We start from the raw sequence: 22,103 nt of genomic DNA on the forward strand, positions 1-22,103 counted from the left end.
GTATAAATCTTGATCAACATAGAAATGCCCAATCTTAACATGACTGGCACATAAAAAAGCCATCTTTTCAAGGAGAACCTGAAATGGCAGAACAAAGGGTGATGTAATGTTGAAAAGGCGGCTCATTAGAAGGTTGGAACATAGGAACAGTTTAATCCAGACCATCTTCAAGGAAGTAGGCAGCCAGCAAAAGTTGCTTTGTATCTGTTGGTGAAGAACTATCTATTTCAGTGGCTCTGAAAAAGGGGTAGGTATAATGAAATGATTGGTGTTCTGAAGACTCCCCTTCAGTATTGTTTAGGTCAATGTGAAATCTAGGGCAGAACAAAGACTAAATGTAATATTTTCAGTAGTGCTATTTAACACGACTTTTTAACATGCAATTAGGGTACTCACGAGGCTCACGTACAATTTTTTCATTGTATTACATACACTGCATTATTTACATTTTTTTTTTTACATTTTAATATTGTTCATTGAGAAGATTACCACAGGAGCACTGCAGTGGCACTTCAAACCTATCTTAAAGAAATTGACAAATGTATAAGTAATACATAAATCTATAAACTGAACAGCCTAATCCATGCTGACCTAAACACTACAAATAAAAGGCACTTTAATAATAAATTAGGCTACTTTGAGAAGAACAAAAATTCTATATTACAGATCACCAGAAATTGCTTTTCCTATCATCTAATGAATGATAGAATAAAAACCCACAGTTTATTAACAGAGAAACACCAAAAGCTTCAAGTAGAAACTAAATGGAAGTAGTAGACTGCATATGAGGGAATTAAGCACTGCAAGGATGAGGGTCCCCATCATAGCCCTGCTCCAAGAAACAACCATGGATTTTGCCCATCGCTGGTTTTAACACATTATATCCTTCCTCTTAAAAAAAACTGAATAAGAAGCTCTAATTTGGAAATTAACTCAGCTTTACTGTTCAGCCACTAGAGACATGAGGACTGAGTGTCCATTTGTTTAGATGGTGTCAGGGAACCAATAGCCAGAATAGGAGGATCCTTCTGCGTAGCCGTGAATCCTGCAGAATGTGGAGCAGCACAGGGACAATATCCAAAACACGTAATTCAGGGGCTTGGTCGATTGGAAAAGCAATGAGTCTGGTAACCAGGGAAATCTGAAAAAGACAATCCAAAAAACAAAATCCAAAGATTAGGAACCAGGAGATCAGTCAAAAGGTTTAGAAACACACAAGAAAATACTACAGGAGGCTTCTCAATAGTGAGCAAGGGTTGGTGTGTGATTGAACTTTAAATACTGAAGGTAAAGGGATGTGGTTTGATAATTGGTCCGGGACTGAGAATTTGTGGAATCTGGTGCATGTGGGAATGTGATGTGTTTAATTAGGATTGAGATTGTGAAACAGTGGGTTTGGGAATGTAATGGCATTTGTGAGGGAGAGTGTGGGGCGTGACAGATGGAGTTCTCACAGTAGAGCTAGCATTCATTGGAGAAATGCTGCAGCTCTCACCGATAACAGTGTGAGCTAACAATATTATGATATTTCATGAATTGGCTGTTACACAGCTAGACAAGGATCTCTCAGCTGCCGTTACACAAGTGGAAATTGTAGCACATAAGACTGTTAATTTGCAAAACATTACTAACAGAGGTCTTAAAATTTAAAGGTAATCAAATTCATCGGTGGAAGGAGGTTATCCCAGTGAGTGTCACAGTCTCGCAAAACCTCAAAAGCACATAATCCTGTATCTCAGTTCTTTTGCAAAAGAATACAGCTGTTCATTATTCTACATAATTGTTTTCTATGCAACTATTTGTAGTTACATAGCATATCACAGTATAAGTATCTGGTAACTTACTTCCTTTTTCCAGAAAGTTTCAGTTTGACAAGACAAAAATGCGTCTTGTCAAACTGAAACTTCCAAGCACTTGTCTTTGGAGTACTTTCACATACTCGTCCCTTTGGGAAGCCTGGTTAACGAGACAGCAGTGAATTTCATTACTGGGCACACGAGAGGTGGCTTGGCATCGCTGTGCTGTGCATTCAGAGGCTGTCCCAGGATATGGAATGACATACTCAATGATCTCCTGGGAAGAGGACTGAAAGCCGTTTAAAGAAAGAAAAGATTTTTGCAGCAGACAGGATCAAGACTATATAAAGCATAGATTTGAAGATCAGATCTCTCTATCACTGACTTTCATTTAATGAATTCAAAACTGCTATGTGCTGCTCTATCATCTACCTAATCTAAGAATCTTACATGAAAAAAACAAATTAGCTGAAATCATTTCTCAGCAGTTCAGTACATGATTTATAGATCCGTGTTGACATACTGTCGTTGAGTGCTGAGTGAAAATTCCACAAGCTGGAAATATTGTTTAGTTTTGGAAGGAAATTAGTGAAAACCCAGTTAAGCATGTATTAAACAGAAATAAACCAAATCTTTCATTTACATATTGGAACATACATCAGCTGTAGTCACACCACAAGGAAGATTGATATGTTCAGCTATTGAAACCTTGTATCCATGAGCCATGGAATATGTAGCTTTATCTTATGTCCTAATTTCTGTAATTATCATTAACTTTGATGCATACTTGGATTGTTCTAATAAAGATCTGTTGCTCAGCAAAATGAAAATTGCTAAGGAATTAACTGGGACCCAATGGTTTTTCCAGGTTAAGGAAATTGTTGAACACAGATGTGTATTCCAGATTCTCTTGAAAAATAGTTTTGGAAATTTTGGCCTCTTTTCTCTCTTCACAAGGGAAAAGCTTGTGAGTCTATTTCCTCTTCCTATTTTGTGCTTGCTTTCAGATCTCTATGCCTAGAAAATGAATGTTCATTACATGCACAGGGGGAGAGTATTGAATTATTGCAGTTACAGTTATTGCAGTTCACTAATTGAGAATTAGCAAGAGCACACTGCCCAGTGCTAGTCTCCTCTGAGTGTGACTAGTACTGCACTGAAAAGCAAAATAACATGGTGTTTCTTTTCAAAAATGCAGGGGCAAGGTCTTAATTCTCTGACTACTCTAATCACTGGATGAGCCCACCTACCATACAATAATGAGACAGAATAACTGATATTTTCAACTGTATTGACTGTTGTGTTGTGCCCTTAATATGGATTGTCACAGATATACTGTATAGAAATACAGTAATGGATGTGCCCTTAAAGTACAAAAATACAGCCACACCAAGTGAATCGACTCTTTTGAAAGTATAGTATTGTGTGTCCACTACTGTCCAGATGTCTTTGGACATTACAATGCAACTCCATATCACATATACTATAGTATAAAGCAATGATATTTTATTAAAAAGATTAATGAATGAATTGGACAAAATATTCTATCCATATAACAGGAAATTAGTCTGCTTTGTGCTTTTTTTAGTTTAGTTTTTTTTTCATTTGAAATTGACATGATGTGGGCACAATAACCTTAATACAGCAGCATGCACTTACAGTACATGTACAGTACTAGGCCTGCACAGGTTTGCTTTGCACCACAACTGCATCTAGAATTCGCAATTCTTCCAAATAAAAAACACCATGTAACACCATGTTCTATGAAAAACACATTAAGTACAAACAAAAAAAGTTCAAAATGACACCAAAAAAGTCAGATTTGAAAGCACTGTTCTAGTCTTGTTCAGTTCTTTCCTCATTCCCCTGTTGTGTATCATCACACATAACATTTGAATCTCCTTTTCACACACTCTCTTCCCTGAAGAGCTCTAAAACCTAGCATGTAACAGTAATTCCCCCTCTTCTTATTTGTTCTATGGGAAATATTACCTAATGTAATTGTACACACAATCTAATAGGTATAGATAGGTTCAACCCAGGGGACTGTTTCTCATTTAGTAGGAAACAAGGACACATCATCACAATTGAAAACCTAAGGGGAGTTAGTTAAAGGCTGAGAATAGGAAACTTCTTTGTTCGTTGTTTACTGACAGTTTATGTCTGAAATAGATCATCTTGTTTTATACAACAGCCACTGGAATGGTGTTATAAGTCTCCAGCTAAACGATTAAACAGACATTCCCTTCAGATGGGAATAACACAAGACAAAAGAGTACCCAGGATCTGCCACTTCCAATGAAATCATTAGGTTCTGCTTAAACCAGCATCTCGGAAATATCACACGTAGCTGCTAAAGGTCAGTCATTTTCAGGTAGTTATTTTATTTGTAATAGTCTTCATCAGAATAAATATTTCCACTATGTAGGAATTCTACAATAAACAATGACAAGGGTGGCTGTCATTGCCGCACATACTGTAGCATCGTCTCCTCAGGAGAGGCCATTTTTCACAATTTGAACTGACACAATGTACATGGCTGGTGAATACACTTAACTATATGACTAGGGCTGTTATGAAAATTAATTTATTTTCATGTGGTGCAGCATCAGCAAAACTACAAAGTTACTGCACTGTTTATCTTGGTGAATGACCTTTACCCATACCACAAAAACTCTCTTATTCCCTACCTGCTTATTGTTTATTACACAATAGAGCTTTTGCGGTTTTATTCTGTGTGTACATAATTCTGCCAAGATGACAAATAAATGAACATAACCACATTTTTGCCCTATATGGTCACCAAGCCTTAAACTTTTCTTGTAAATATCAGGACACTTTATGTCTCAGATTTACTGTTTCTTGCTACAATGAACAAAGGTAATTGATTTATAACAAGGTTCCATTGATTCATGTTATGATGTTTTGGTCACTCTATATATTTTAAGATTAAGTAATAAGTATTTCAACTCTGTGAACTCTGAACAGCAGTTGTGACTTCACTGAAATACCACAAATGGATTGGGCTTCAAAACAATTTTTTTATGCATAATGGGCTTTACAAACAGCTAATTTTCACTCCTTTAGCCTTTACTTCTTCATCATTTAGCAAATTGGGAGTATATTTCATCAACTGGCTATTCAGCACAGACTGGTGTGTGTGTCTGAGGTGCAGTGTTGGTTACAGTGCACTATAAATCTCAGGTGTTATATTTTAGGTTTTGAATGTGTGAAAAAAGGAAATGAGGTGAAATGCAAGAAAGAATAACTGGGACTCAGGGAGATGTAAAATGCTTGTTGCACTGCTTTGTTTATTTTAGTTATATTTGTGCTGGGATCCTTCCTGTATATGTCGATGGTATTAATATTTTGTGCTTTTTTAAAAACGCTTTTTAAGTTCAATGTTTTCATTCACATAAGTTTCTTTGAAGTGGATTTCAGTACTTTGACATGTGTCAGTGAATTAAACAAGTGTGCCTATTGGCTCAAAAGATTCCATTAAATTTGCATTTATTAGGGGTCACAAAACTAATGTTTTCTACTACACTGTTTACAACATGTAGCACATTCATGTTGGACTTTTTTTAGCATTCAGAAAATTAAATCCCAGATACTGTATCACACACACTTAACAAAAACTTTATTTCAACAGGGCTCAATTGTAGGAGTTACTGATTACAGTACATATGCACGAGCAGGCTAAATATCTGGCAGTATCAGTCACAATGGCTCTAGCACTTAGGTTTATTTGACTAATTCTTAATAGTGCATCAGGAGGCAAACAATTTTTAACAAAATTAACGTCAGCAAGGTAAAATGAAAACTCAGATAAATGTAATTTAACTTACTGAATACAATAGCCCCAGTATACATAGGAGTAGTCTACTACCTTCTAGTTTGATCCCAGAAGCAAAGCAAGGAGGATCCTGGTCAGCACTGGAATTAGAAAATTCCACAGCAAACAAGGCTGCCTTTGAAAGTGGTGTTGGTGGACCAGTAGGTGGCGTTCCTCACAGGGTATGGCTCTGGTTAAACTCCACACTGTGCTTCAGCAAACTGGCTTCCCTAATTTTCCCCAAAATTCAGCTGGTGAAGGAATTTCTCACTTTTGCACTTAATCTGCAAAGGTGAGGCTGCAGGCACATATCGGCCTCTTCATACCACTCAGGTGGAGGGTAAACTTCAGTGGTAGATGAAGAGTTTTCCTTTTGTAAATAAGCAAATAAAACTGTATAAAGCAAAATACAGTATTGATTTCTAAAAAAAGAATAAAGCCAGACAGTGAAATTCTTCATTTGAAAAACTTAGATTTTATTAACTCGGGAAATTTGAAAGATGTGATTCAGATGCTAGACATTTACAGTTTTGTGGAAGATGAAGAATGCACAAGTGTAAAGAACAATATGAATCAAACCACTTCCACAGGTACCTTAAAAATGTTAAGTACCTTTAACCTGAAATTTCATCTTGTAAACACGTTTGGTAAAGAATGAAAGCAGCCTGTGGGAGATTCCCATTTTAAATCATATTTACTTGCAATTCTAGTGACTCAATAATTACAATTAACTGCTGTTGTTGTTTATTACGACCTATGGCTGCTATAGATGCAAACAATGCAATCCTTGAGTTGCACAAGATGATGGCAGGAGACCATTTTTTTAAAGTTCCTCTGATTTTAGATGTCCTTGAGTGACATGTATACATATGCAGACAATAGTTCAGTGTTTCTCAAATCTTATAACCTTTGCCTTGCCTTATTTCCAGGAGTGTGTTTTTGCAACTTGGATGTTTATCCAAATGTTTTGCTTTCAATCACGTGATCAGCATCATAAGGAATATTTTGCTCTGGTCAAAGCAGAGCAGCACTAGAAATGACCTAATAAACCATGTTCCCTGCTAGAGTACACAAAGTATTATATTACAAGTGTGATAGTCAAAATGTGTGTGTGTGTTGATGTTGCAAGCTCCTTCTGCTTCTGTGCTAATGCACAACATCAGTTTATCTGGGATTGCAGACTAGATATCTCTACTTTCAGTGGTTTGATACCCACCCAAGCACACAGCGTCACAGACATTTATGTTATCATATTACTCATGAGCATCTTTCACAAAAGCCTATGTAAATAATACTGCTCTAAAACTATCTGTTGCCCAAGCCTCTCCTAAAAAAGTCATTTATAACACAACACTCAGTTACTCCATTTACATGAGGTTTCAAATGTCAACTCTTGAGCTGTTCACAGGTTTTGACATCAGTCCAAAGACATCTGTTCGGTTTTCAGCAATGCTTAAGCTTGCCTTCTAAATGTCTTTGTTTTCTCCAAAGTCAGATAAAACATTTCTTTGTAAATTTCTCTCCGTGTCTTTTTCCTTTTGTGTCACTATGAATTATTGGACCTCTTGAAAATGATCAGACAAGGTGTTTCGTTTTGCTCATTGTTTTTAGAGCTTCAAATATTTTTCTATACATTTTGATGAGATAGAGTGTTGCAAAAAATACAAGTAGATCATTTTGTAAGTCTCTGTGTGCTAGTAATTAATGAATTAGTCATAGAAGATGAATGAGATAATATGATATGAAGATTAATATGATATTCAACAGAAATGCTTTATTGTTGAATCAAGGGTAGACAATTTGATCAACACTAGCATTAATCATATGTGTGGATAAAATGTGAAACACCAGGATGGAGAAGAAACATGATAAGATAATAAGGTGTTCATAATGAAATTGCAAACATTTCTAAAATAGTAAACTAAATGGAAGAAAAAAATAAAGGATCCTTTGTATACATGTTGCCAGTACTGGACAGTATGCTCTGTTTCTCCATTACAGCCCATGTGCTCTCCTGAATATCACAATGACCATCATTGGATCAATACGACTGTACTTCAGTATTTTCCCTGTGATGAGGTTTGGGCAGGTATTTACATGTACGTCAGCATGCATAGGCTGCAAAGGAATGAGTAAAGGTTAATTTCATGCCGGACATCAAAGAAAGTTGAAGAATCTCCATGGCCGAAATGTTGTGTTGTTTACCTTTCAGCAAGGAATGGACCTCTACCTGTTCCTTTGCCCTATAATGTCCACAATGAGCAACCCATCAAGCTCATTTTTGTCGGATGCCTAAAAGTGTCAGGTAATGAGAAAGGCCTTGCTTGGAATATCTATGACTACGTACAATATTACTACATACTTACTAAGTGTTCTAACTTCCTGAACCATCATAATGCTTCAGAGGCTGGTATCCTTCATAAGAACATACGAATAGACCTGTTACAGACAAGAGGAGGACATTAGGCCCCTTTCTAGTCTGTCTGGTAATCATAGTTAATTGATCCAAGGATCACATCCAGTTGTTTCTTGAAGGAAACCAAGGATTAAAAAAAAGGCTGGGAAACATGTTCCATAATCCCACAGCCCCACAGTTATCCCCATCTGGACAGCCCTGGGCCATCTCAGTAATATTTTCTTACCTTCTGAGAAAATTTTATTTTAGGGAACAGTGCTAAAAAAACATAGATGGGGGAAACAAAGTCAGGTATCGAAATTTGAACGTCACTACTATAATAAAACAAAACAATACTAAGATAAAACAAAACACGTTGCCCCCTAAACCCCCGAATCATTCAATGAAATGGCAGACATGCAGCTGGTTTCACTGGAATTAAAGTTGCTATTGTAAAATGAGAATGGTTGCTTAAAAGTATAGAAGTGGTTAGTCATAGCTTGGTCCACAACCCCACAGGGTCTAAACATTATATAACAGCCATGAATCAGCATATGGGCTTTATGTTTTTAGAAAATCTGTTCAGTGCATTGTTGGGGTCTTCAGTGGACTAATCCCAAGGTATTAGTCCATTCATCAATTACTTCACGCTTGCTAAAGCCACAGCCATCAATGTGGTTACTAGGAGATTGCCTGAAGTGTAATGGAATGCTTTGCTTTTCTTCTGTCTGAGAAAGTGTATAAAGACTGAAAGGGAGCCCTGGAAGCTGTCTTTTATCAGCTCCAGAGCAAGAATTAGGTCAGGATTAATATAAGGTATGGTATCTCTCCTCTCTGCTTAGCACATAATTATGTGTCCAGAGAACTGTAGGATAGACCGAGTCTACTAATAATCTTTCTGGAAAAATAAAATATATTAAATTATACAGCATATACCAAGATAATTTTGTTGTTCACATGGCTGAGCAGCCCATTTTGTCAAGTCCTATTGTTTTAAACGTATCTCTCTTATAAATTATATTACAACTGTGTCAGGTTTAAACCAATTAAGACAACTGCCAGTCTCAGTTCAATTTAATTATCTTTTGCTTGTATGTTTTAATTAAGCTTTCAAATATGGTAATATAATCAAAGGGAAAATGTGCAGAAGAAAATATCTTTACAGTGGCAGGGAGAAATTGTTTAATTATGCCACAGAACTGACTTATTTAGTCTGTGCTAAATCATGATAATAAATGAATAATTGTGTTGCATTATTTGACATGTCAATGTATTAATGACATAGAAGACAAATAGATAAAATACCAATGATTGCATACAATGCAATTTAAAACAAATTATATTTTTATTCTCTTGGAGAAACAATGACTCGTTTCAGCATTTTTAAAAACAAGATTAGATGAAGGCAAGGCCAATGAGTTTTTAAAATTTTAAAGGGGAATCTTACTGCCAATGTGGGAAAAATAAAAGAAAAATCCAATTTTGAATAAAGAAACAAAACAGGAGCAGCATCTGTTATGAGCCCTTGAAACCACCACCCTCCTCTTAGGAATCCATGTCTTATCTGCTGCTCTGTGATGAAGATTCTACACTGCTCTGTGCAATAAGTACAGACATTTAAATACCTAAGCCTCTGAAAGCCTACTGTATGTGCAGATCATTTAGTTGTAACATGCATATGCGTCATCAGTCAGAACAAATTTTAGATAGCAAGCACCTCATGTATGTTAATCATGTTTGATAAATGCACATTAAAAAAACATATGGTTTAAGTTAATAATGTTTATTTCTGTACTTCCTTTGGTTAAAGATAATTTGTTATACAGCTCTTGATATATAGCCACCTGAAAGTGTACTTTACATTGGAAAACTAGGCACATTCATAATAATATTTTTTTGCATTTGTACATATGAAGCGCAATGGTTTGTTAATCATTTGAGTAATATTGTCCCTTGGTTTAGGAAACTACTGAGCTCATGTCATGATTTCAACTCCATGTGTTCAGTGTTGGAGGTATTTTAGTTGACTTCAGATTGCAAAAATTATAGTCTAAGAATCTATATTAAGTACCAAAAAATGGCTTTAATGCTGGAACAGCAAAAGATGTGACTACATCCTAATTGTGCAATGAGAATCCCCTGTTTGCTATTGGCATGTTTAGAGGTGGCTGGTCTGTGAGACAAGCTACGCAAATAATGAAATGTTCTCTGTGAGGGATGACCTATGTCCTGGAAATACTGTACACTGTACAATGGCCCAGGAACATTAGAACCACCTGATCCAGCTGCATAATTGTTTTCAGACTACAGTGGCTACAGCACAAGAAACTTCAGAAGAAATAACCTGCACTCCAGCAAAATTACCTCAGCTTGCCGTGTGCATGACAATGATTTGCATGCTTAGCGGGCAGTTGTGGGGCAACAGTGGTAACTGAGAAATGAATTCACAGTCTTGTGTGGGCCAGAAGACATCTGAAGTGGAGCCAACCATTTTTAGGTTGCATGTTTAGGTTTGTAATGTCAAAAGGCAGAACCCATTAACAATGTTCAGCCCTGTACACCTAGGGGGCGCTCTATTTCTGTCCTGTTCCTAGTTCCCTGTGATTGTTCATGTCTTTCCGGTGTGTCTTCTTGTGGAGCCTATTTACTTCCTGTGTCTGCTCTGCTCTTTGCTCAGCGTTGAGGGTACGGATGTCCTGAGACCCGCCTAGCACCAGGTCGCCCCACATCCGTGGCCTGAGGGCACAGGATTCTATACCGACATCGTCCGACCCCCTGAGCCTGGGCTAACCTCCGTGTTGCCCCTTTTACCCCTACGCATAGGGTCTCTACTGCTCTCCTGGCCTTTCCACGGCTTGCCCTTTCCGACATCTGTGACAAACAAACTGTGAATCCAGGGAAGGGTCATTTCCAGAATGCCCAGCAGAGTAGAAGCTGTTCAAAGACAGACATGTAGCAGGAGCAGGGGGTAGCATGTTCTGAAGAGAGCCGTATCAATAAGATGTCCCAAATACTGAGCTCAAGTAACAAAGAACCAACAGCAGGAAAAGCAACTGCTTCTATCTTTCAAAATCAAGCGTAGCCAATTACTAAGGTGAAAAATGTTCAATTATGTAAGAAATGATAGCCTTTGAATGTTTAATAGGTACATTTGTCGATTTTTGAAATGTAATAAATTCAGCAGCACAACATACGCTGAGACCAGGTTTCTTTCTTTTCATTATGTAGAGCCCTGCCACTGGCAGCAGTTTGCAAGGTTTTATGTTACTCCTGTGACAGGCTGTGCTGAAATCTGTCTCTTACAGGGCTGATATACAAAATCCGTCAACCTGCTACAGATTCAATTCTAGCTCTGTAAGAATAAATCAGGAATTTGAGAACATCCATAACACCTGTCTATAGCACCCAGCCTTTCAATGGGGAACATGTGCTCCGTAAGTATTGTGTGGCATTTGGAATGAACGTGTGCTTTGCTCATACTTTGTTCAATAGTACAGTATGCCCTGTACCCAGTCATATTATTATACTATGAGGTAATGTGATTCATGCCTTTGATTAGACAGATGATTAATTCTGTGTTTCTACCTAGAAGAAGGAATTAGTTGAGCAATTGGATTTTAGCTTCACAATTGGTTGTATCAATTTCTATGTTGTCAGGATAGAAAGCATTATGAAAGCAAATGTTTCCAGCAAGCATCATGGCACACAAATCTTTGTTTTCACAGATTAAGGGAACAACTAAAACTAATCCTGCTGTCCCGAAAGCCACATGTAATTCTCATGCTGGTTTTAAGCGTATGAAAAGAAGAACATTGCAAGAAAAAAATATTATAATTTGTATTCCAAAGAATATAAATATACTGTATATAAGAATCAAAACAGAAATGCTTGTGTTGTGTTTCTGTACAGAACTCTTTCTAAAATCACTCACCACTTTCTACGTGTGAAATCCAAGATCCGTCTCTATAAGCATATGGAAAAAGCCCTTCGGTTTGATGGTGATAAATAAAGGTGATTTCAAATTGCTTCAAATCATTTTCATTATGAGGGAGAGATGAGGTATACTCTTTTTACAAAACAAGTGGATGTCCTTGTTACATGCATTAATTTCATTGAGAACTATGAAACAACAGTGCCCACCCTTAGCCACAGGTGCAGTGGCTCTGTGGCTCAGGATCTGTGGCTGAAAGGTTGCTGGTTCGTATCCTGAGCCCGGCAGAGGAATCCTACTCCGTTGGGCCCCTGAGCAAGGCCCTTAACCCCAACTGCTCCAGGGGTGCCGTATAAATGGCTGATCCTGCTCTCTGACCCCAAGTTTCTCTCTCCCTGTCTGTGTGTCTCATGGACAGCAAGCTGGGGTATGTGAAAAGACAAATTCCTAATGTAAGAAATTGTATATGGCCAATAAATCTTATCTTGCATGCATTCAGTATGTGAGATTTTCCAGTATAATCACCATTAAAAACTACTTCTATAACAGTTTATTTGGCACGTCCGTCATCACTGAAAATGTGTTGCTGCAAAGCAACATATTAAGCCTGAACGTCTTAAATGGGTGAAGAAGCCCCTTACTGAACTTTCAGGTTGAAAGATTTGGTCAGTTCAGACAGGTGGCTGCTACAATAGTACCAGTGGAGTAGGGATTTAGCTCAGGTTCAAAGTGACAGCTTTTAAAATCCCTGAACTGGAAACACAGCCCTTTTGAAAAGGGCTTTTAGAAAGAACAGCCTTTAACATCCCAGCATATCGAATTCCCCTCTTTGCCAATGATTGTTAAAACTGGACAGACAGTCTGCTGTGTGCTGTTCGCAGTTTGTGATACTGCCCCCTCCATACACTTAGGAAGGATTTTAAAACCAGGTAGTGGTGTTCTGCTAGGAAAGTGTCACGATTGTAATCCCTTCCCCTTAAGGGCGCTCTGGCTCGTTCACATTTTAGTTGATTTTGTGCACCTGCTCCCTTCAAAAGCCAGATGCTCACTCTGTTCCTGGCTGTGCGCTGAAACATGGACGCCCGGTGGATTACGTGGCTCTGGACTTTGGCCTGTACTGGATTCCCTTCGGACTCCTTTTTGGACTGTTTATCTGGACCCCCGAGCACCTTTGTCAGGGCCCCCTGTTCGTCAACCATCCCAGTTCCTCGTCTCCTCCCCGTGTCTGTTCACTCCCTTCTGGATTGTGCTGTCTGCATAGGGTCCTGAAAGAGAAAAAGAAACAAAGTGTTGAAAACATGAGTGCCACAACACATGATCAGGAATGAGAAACTTTGTGTTTAAATCTACAATTTTAGATAGTTCCCTGCTAGTGTACACTTGAAGAAGGCTCCAGAGCAGAAACATTGTGTTTCTGTGCTGTTTTCATCCCTTGTATGCATAATTGTTAAAACTACATTTTTGTCAAATAATTTGTAAAATTATTACGTCCTTGACTGATCAACAGAGTTATAATCACAGCTGTTGTCCAGCCTTTGTAATTATTTTCCTTTTACTTCTTGTTGATTTCAACATACATGTGGATTGTCCCTACTGCTTGCCTCTCTTACTGCTCCCTACCATCTCTTCCTTTTGCTTTTTGGATTGCTGTGGTTTTACTCAGTATTTCCACTGCCCAACACATAACCATGGTCTGACATTAGACTTCATTAATTCATGTAATAGGTTTATTCCATGAAAAAAAAACACGCTTTGGCTGTGGAGCCTTCTTCTGGTATGAAGAAGTATCTGGTGAATCCACTCATTTTGGAGGAGGAGATCAGGAAGACTCCATTTGGTGCAGCTCCACCTGTTTTGCTTCAGGATTGTGTTGCTCATGGCAATGAAACACTGGCACAAAATATCAATAATTTATCTCCTACTGAAACTCTTCTTTTGCTCATTCTTCCCTCCGGTAAGCAAACAAGCTACGTAACATGAAGACAGGGGGTCAAGACAATCGTTAGAAGTGTTTGTGGAGAAAGACAGGGACAACTGCTCATATACAGGATTATGAACAATATCACTTTCTCTCTAGAAATATACTTCACGCACTCCGATCATTAAAGTAAAAACACCAGCCTTATACAGCTACTGTTGTTATGTAAAAAAGTGAGGACTGATAATGGAATTTATTTTCTTCAACTAAAAACAGAACTTGAGTAAACAGTTTCTAGCTCTTTAACTTTCTAATTTGCAAATTAATATATTTGAATGATTTTGTTACAATTTCAGGATCGGCAGTGTTATTTTCTGTAATTGGTCTCAACATAATCACGTGATGGAAAGGATGAAAGCTCATTTAATAGCGTACCTATAACAACATCACAGTGCTGCTAATTTGTGTTATTCTGCTTTTATGTTCAGTTTTGTTTTTGCTGTTTAGTTTTTTGAAGTTTGAAGTAATTTCTTAAAATGACTGCAGAGTCCAAAAAGCATGGGTGAGGCATCTGCAGTCACCATTTTGTAAGTACACCTGACTTACAGAGGAAGAAAAAAATGTTTGTGGTCTTGGCACATAAATATCCAATAAACCTCAACAAACCAAAGTCAAAATGCAGCTTAAGCAATCAGGATGCAGTCCTTTAGTGAAGATGGTGACTGATACCTTAGTCATTGCACTTTTATTCTATCAAGTTCAGTACATTGATACGATCTGTGAGCTGTTCATGCTGCCGAAGATGCCATTTGAGTTACTGCATCAATTCACACATACAGTGAGTCTGAAATCACCAGCCCTGTGCCTGGTGTTTGTGAAAGAGTATATACAGGTATGATATATAATATGTATAGAATGGGACTATACAGTACACGTAATGTGCATTTGTTTGAATCACTGTGCCATTGTTGTCTACAGAGTATTGCTAAATGTGAACATGTGAATTTAACATCTAAAAAAATATTATGTCCTTTACGGCTCTGGATAAACTGCCATTTTTATTTTCTTTAGGTGAACTTAGGTTAGGTCATTATTTTGAAAATGACCTTTGTATACTGTACGCTATAATACAGTTCACTGGAACACAGTGCAGTCGATGGGATAGGTTTCTTTGTGTGGATATTTTCTTCCGTGTTCTTATGGAACAGTATATTGCGCAAATAAAAATTATGACGTTTTCAGTTTTTCTTGCAATATTTACCAGCAGGTTATGTTATCATTTGGGTGCCAAAGACTCAGTCACTCACAGAACATAATTTAGAACTTGAAAGAAATAAAAACATACTTGCAAGAAAGGTTACTTACTGTATGTTATGTTTTTTATCATTTAATAACACAAACATGTAAAGGTAATATCGTTATATCTCCTTTGTATTTCTTCACAATCTTCACAATCAGAAACCAAGTGTTTAATCCAAAATGTCCCTGGAAAGTTGTGACTTTCTGTACTGTATGTAGACATACGATTGAGTCTAATTATTGGATTTTGACCCTGACACTATTAGAAAAGCATAGATTGCGCAGGTGAAACTGAAAGCTTTTTGTAACTTACTGGGAGCTCTATAGTGATTTCTATTGCCACTTAACAGTGTTTATTCCAATGGAGAATATTCAAAGGAGAATATAATAATTTTGTGTTGCTTTTCTGAACCATTAGATGACTCACAGATAGAATCTCAGTATCAAGCTTAAAGTAAAATGTCCCCTAAAAATAAAAAAGGAAACCAATTTATTTTTTTAGAATATACAAAAAATACAGCAAAGTGCATTACAGCGATTAACATACAGCATTTCTCAATATGATTCTTTATTAAACAAAATGTCCTTCTTTCAAGGTTAAATGTAATCATTTGATTTATAAGTTCACGTTCTATACGTTGCTATTTTTGATCACATCAATAAAAAGAGTCTTACATATTTCCTAGATTCTTACATATGTTTCCAGATGGTCTGGGAAGAAACAATCATGTTTGTCTGACATAAATTAGTACACTTACACACTCTACACAATTCCAAACATATATCAGTACATTACAATCATGGGAAAATTCAGATAATATAGTACAAAGCCTCTGTAACTGCAATGAAAAAGATGGGGTCACTAGGTGCTTGCTCTTGGCTTTCAATTTTCCTATCAATGAATACGTAATCCTTTTCAGTATTCCTGTCCAGGCTTCACACATAAATATCAGACACTGTGAGATAGATGACAGGCCTGGCCTAAACAAATCAGAGTCATGCACAGCCCCAGCTTGCCCTTTTCCTTGAGCTTTCAGTTGAGCAAACCAGATTTAAGGTTGCAAAGGAACAAGCATGAGGTTTATTCCATACTGAAAAAAAGAAGAAAGCAAACACAACGTTTCGGCCGTGGAGCCTTCTTCAGGTGTGTGCGTGGAATAAACCTCTTACTTGTACCTTTGCAGCCTACGCATGCTGACGCAGCTACCCACCTGAACTACTAAAGATTTAAGGTTTACATTAATACCTTAAATCAGATGAATCACAATCCAAATCAAAGTGTTGATTGGGCAGCAGACTAACTAAATGAATTAACTCAATGAATAGCTCATGTCACATGACATGATGACCTTTCAAATCAGATCAAATCTCTCCAACTCACACAGCCTGCAAGAGAGCCATGGGTAGAGAGCCACTGCGTACAAAGAACAGCGTCACATTGAAGTGAAAGGATCACAGTTTGCCGAGCGTTTAGATCCCACCACCCAATTTATTTTTAATTAGATGACTGATATTTATTCGGGTCCATTCTCGAGCCACAAGGGGAGTTTCTCAAACTGGCTGCTGACCACTGGAGGCAAGTCCATTTCCACTCTGCACCTGGGCCCGTGGAGGAGAGTTCAGACAAGTCTACGAGGTGATTAACCGAATGTAAGCCTTCTCCAAACGCAGCCTATCTACAGCTATTTCCATGCACAGCTCCACTCCTGCACTGTCTCTTTTAACAGACATACACTTCGAAGCTCCCAAGAATTAGGGCATGAGCAAGTTTTGAACAGTTTTTACTGTGTCAGCAGCACAGTAGAAAGTGGATGCAAGGTGATGTTGCCCTGACAAACTGCTATTTGGTAACAGGAGAAGAACAAAGATGAATCTCTAATCTGTCTCCAGTAGCACTGTTGCTGTCAATAATAGCAGCAGCAGAGGCAGATGCTGTAGTGTATTTGAAGAGCCCCCATTAGCCGACAGCTTAGTGATTATCCAGACCAGATATCCGAGGTACAAATATTTCCCTGTGACTGCGAATGTCAGACACTCCAGCAGCATACAAATGGTTCTTTCTTAACGGAGCTGTGTCCCGGCTTACTCTGAAATATCCCTATATAATCTTTGTCTTATTCCCACTGACCTCCAAACCGAATCCACCTTAAACCTGTGGAAGACTCCTGCCAAATACCCACCATCAATCATGTCCTTCCAGTCCCCAGGACACTGGCATTGACTACACCACAGTGCGGCACATACCCACATGTTGACACCTGAGAACTGGTCCCGAAAGAACACGATTTACCCTTTTCTCCCAGAAGGCATCATGGCATGCTTTATTACTATTACAGGATAACTGCTGTTATGGTTTGGAGTTGTTTTTAGCAAGGGCAGTAGTATTGATATGGTTGCTAGGCCATTTTTTAAAGGATTCACAGCCAGCAGAATATATCATTTCAACACTATTTGTACGGGAGAAAAGGCAGAAAGATTGCATACTATTGATTGCACCCATTATCATTTTGGAAACAGAACCCATTGGAATTATAAGAAATTCTGGAATGGCTTTGAGAACAATACTGTGCCAAATCTGTAGATAGCAGCCATACACTTTCCAGATTTTTCTCGGCATTAAAATATACATATGCAATATATAGCTGCCTTAATGTTCTACGGTTCATTGCATATTACTTTCAATTATACAAACAGAATAGAAGGGAATATATGAATAGTTAATGAGTGATATCCACATTACAAGCAGTCATAACAAGATATCTGTGACATGAGATTATAAAATTTCATTTCACCGAAACTGTATATTAGAAAGTTAAACTAGCACATAATTGTTTTTTCTAGGGCTGAATCTCTTTCACCATCAATCATGAATATGAAATTAAAAATGTAGGAGATGTTTAATTAATTGTTATATACTTCTGTTTACATGACAACAGCAATATCCGTTCAGTTCTCCCTGGGAGCAGTTAATCATTTAAGGTTTTACACAGGAATTCATTCATGCCCCCTTGGCTCCCACTCCCCTGGGTGTACTCCACAGGTACTGTATGTACTGTACTAAAAGAAACAGTGTAGGTGTCAAGGAATAAATACATCAAAATATTCCTCCAACCACATGCTGCAGTAAGAAGAAGAAAAGTGGAAAGGCCTCTTTGCAAGAGTTTAAAATAAATTCATTATATGATCAGTTTATTTAATTTTAATTGATCTTTTAAAACTCAACCACCACATCTCTCTCTGTGTGTGTGTTTGTGGTTTACTGTATATGGATGTCAAAATCAAGGGAACATCCTGGGAAACTTACTGAAATACAACTAAATAGGTGAGAGAATTATCTTTAAATATTCATTCACATGGAAGCCTATAAGAGTCCGGAAAAGCACATTTTGTTAACATTGGTTGCAGAGGGTCTGGACGGCCTTAGAACCTTTCTAATGTAATTTGGCTGCAATTTCTTTGGACCAGATCTCACCTTACAGTAAGTAAAAGCACCAATGCCCATTCTCTGGGCATCGTGTCACACAACCTTCAGTGTATATTACAATTACTTTATGTTAAGTTATTCCTAGACAATTTCCATTACATATTTATACTAGTAGTATTATTCTTCTGTACTCAACTGAGCATCTCATCTTATAGCATTCAGTGAGGACACATGCTCTTTTTTTTAGTTTTAAGTAATTTAGCTGTGGGTTAGGGTCATTACCATAAGGACATTACCATAAAGAAAAATATACTATTACTTTTATTCTGCAACCTTAAATGTATGTTGCTAAAGCTCTGTGCTATTTGTAGGCACTAGATAAGGGAGCTTGGTTAGTGAGTTATCATTGTTCACGAAAATTTACAATATTAGAAAATATTTCCACGTTTACTCTTCACTGGCAGGCGTTTTTAGAAAAGTTAGTTTCTTCTAATCTGATAAACTAATATGAAGAGCAGAAGCTACAGAAGTAAATGTTTCTGGGACAGGAAAGCAAAATGGTGAAATTTATAAACCATTATAAATCCTTGTACATTTTTTACCACAGTAAATTCTCACAGTATTTTCCAGTTTTACCCATGTTTTTGGATGACCTTCATCAATCGTTAATTTCTGTATACACACATCTAAATGAGTATATTTTACTTGAACATGATAATGATTAATATGGCTAACAAAATGCATTACTATAGTTATATTAACATCCCTCTAGTCTCTAATTATGACAATACCAAAATACTGTATTTTTTAGTATTCTTTCAGTGTTCTTTTTACTGATTATATTACCTAAAAGAATTCTCTCCCACAATGCAGAAATATTAAAAATATTTCTTTATGAAAACAGCTGGTTGAACTGAGGAAGGCAATGCTAGAGGAGTGCATCCTGATTCAAACAATAGCTGTGTACAACTCAGTTTAAACATTCGCTTTTCTTTAATATCCTCTCCACATTCCTCTCAATCAAAGAGAAGCTTTCAAGCCTGTCGAGCTCACAGAAGTCTTTTCAAAAGGCCAATGTAGAATCCAACCCAGGATTTATTCCAGCACAGATCAATCTGGTTTACAATGCTTATTAGTTTAAAAGTGCTTTCTGTTATTTTAAATTGGTAGCTCACACAACTACAGAAAAAGTGGAACAGGAATAAAATATTGTTTTACTACAGGGGCATATTTATAAAAATATTTATCAAAGAAGTCTCTCAAAATCGTAATTCTCAATCATTATTTGAGGGTAAACACTAATACATTCCATTTATGAATAAATAATGAAAAAAGACTAAGTATTTTCTTATGTATGAGATCTTAGCAATATTTTTTCTATCTCCAAATAATACAAATTTAAGAAAGGTTACAAAAAAAAAACAGGGCAGTTGGCTCAACTAGTCGATTTGGTAGTTACTAGCCAATCGAACCAAGAATCAATCAGTTTCAACGACATGGCTGGGAAGCCTGTTCTATATCCCTACAGCACTGTGTGTAAAGATGTGGTCTTGATTTTAAAAGTTTACATTTGTGTTCTCGGTTTCATGCTTCAGTGTTAATGCTGAAGAATTCCATTTGCGGACATTGAACACCGTGAATCAGGTCCTGTTGTAGACTCCTCTGTCCGTTAATGCTCACGTTTTCAGTCTTATCAGAGTAGGAAAATTTTATAAACCCAGGAATTTGCCGGTTACTCTTCTCTTTACTGATTCCAGAGCAGCAATATCTTTTTTTTGTTTTGTTTGGAAGTGACCAAAGGTTATACAATATTGTAAATGTTTTACTAGTGCATTGTACATTTTTAACATCTCTTGATTTCATTCTGAACAAAATAAGCAGGATACACATACTATGATTTACAAATATATACACTCATCATTTGTCTACATTAAATACCATCTGTCAGGCGTTTCACCTGTCTTGAATTCTATCTATACCTTTTGGATTTTTTTTTACATCTCTTCCTCATTTGCTAGTCCTCCCTGTGGTATTCCAGCTATACTCATAGTGCTTGTGTCTTCTTTCCATTAACCAGAAGTGAGACATAAACATACACTATCTTGAATGTCTGCTGAATGCAATTTCAAATTGAATCTTTTATGAAGACCTTTGTCAAAAGCCTTCTGAAAATCTAAACATATCATATCACATATTCTGTGTGTCCATTACTGTTTTTGCTTGTGTCAAGAACCCTGCTTATTAATTTTATAATCTGATATATAATAGAAGTAAAACGTATTGATCTGTAATTACTCGGTTCGGTTTTGTCACCCTTTTCTGGAATGGGCACGGCATTTACAGTTTTCAGTTTTCCAGTCAATGTGTATTTCTTAACAGCCCATGAATAACATCTCGTTTCTGTAAGTACCATTGATAGAACACCCTGTGATTGAGGCATGGTGTGGATTTCTGTAAATACCTCAGTGATTTTTTTCAATACATCGGTTGTTTCCCTTTATGTATTTTCCATTATTATCCTGGATCTACTGTACTTCACATTTGACTGTTGCTTTGCTTTTATAGTACTGAAAAAAGCATTTACCTATTAATTCTAACCATATGCCATATTCTAATTTTTCTTTCTGTCTCTCTATCACCCTTCCTAAAATAGTTTTTCTTTTACACTTGCTTCATTATATCCCTGTTCTTTAACTGGATCTGCATTTGCATGCAAACAATCTCATACTGTATATGATTTACACAAATCTCTAAACTTACACAAAACCTTGATTGGATTTTTTTAAAGTCTTGTTTGTATGAACACGTTTAGAGAGCAACACAAAAGACGAGTTTCAGCATTGCTGCCTCACAGTGCTGGGGCCCTGTGGTCAGTTTGGGACTTCTGTGTGTTCTCCATGTGTTTGCATTTGTTTCCTCTGAGTGCTCCAGTTTCCTCCCACAGTTGGAAGATATACTGGTAGGTTCATTGTCTTCTGGGAAAATTGGCGCGAATGTAAATGTGTGCATGTTTGTGTCTGCCTGCCCTGCTATGGACTGCAGTCCCATCCAGGGTGTCTACAGCCTTGCACCAACAGCTGGTCGGGATCTGGCTCCTCTGTGATCCTGTATTGGATGAATCAGTTAGACAATGGTTGGATGCAATGTTATGCAAATTAATATCGAAGGAATAGATTCAATTGTAAGCCTTCAGTTAATATTTAAAAGCCATACCTTCTAAGATCTATTAAACGATAAAGAGAATGGAAATACAAAGCACATTGTACAAAGTATCCACAGCGGCCTCACTATCAGGCCAGGATTACAGACTACTCAAGAGACAGGAAAATAAAGAGTAAGCAGAACATTAACAAAATGTTATATGTTGTCACTTTTCTGAAGGAAAGAATAGTCATGTTGTTAAAATAATTTCAAAGAATAGGGAAAATCTAAATGTCTTTTTACAAATGACTAGCAACTATTAAATCTTATAACAACAGAAAGCTAATCTTAAAATGAAACCATT

The 22,103-nt window shown here is 37.2% G+C and overlaps 1 long non-coding RNA gene across 1 annotated transcript in view; it reads right to left on the bottom strand.

Annotated features, from left to right (window-relative positions):
- Window positions 1-594: 594 nt before the first annotated feature.
- LOC138237878 (uncharacterized) overlaps window positions 595-22,103 on the bottom strand; it is a 35,531-nt gene continuing 14,022 nt past the window's right edge. The window contains exons 2-3 of the long non-coding RNA XR_011189204.1: window positions 13,007-13,222; window positions 595-1,141 (exon numbers count right to left, since the gene is read on the bottom strand). This is a non-coding gene — a long non-coding RNA (uncharacterized lncRNA). The remainder of the gene's footprint in view (window positions 1,142-13,006; window positions 13,223-22,103) is intronic.

Source organism: Lepisosteus oculatus, chromosome 1 (assembly GCF_040954835.1).
Source record: "Lepisosteus oculatus isolate fLepOcu1 chromosome 1, fLepOcu1.hap2, whole genome shotgun sequence".
NCBI classification, from domain to species: domain Eukaryota; kingdom Metazoa; phylum Chordata; class Actinopteri; order Semionotiformes; family Lepisosteidae; genus Lepisosteus; species Lepisosteus oculatus.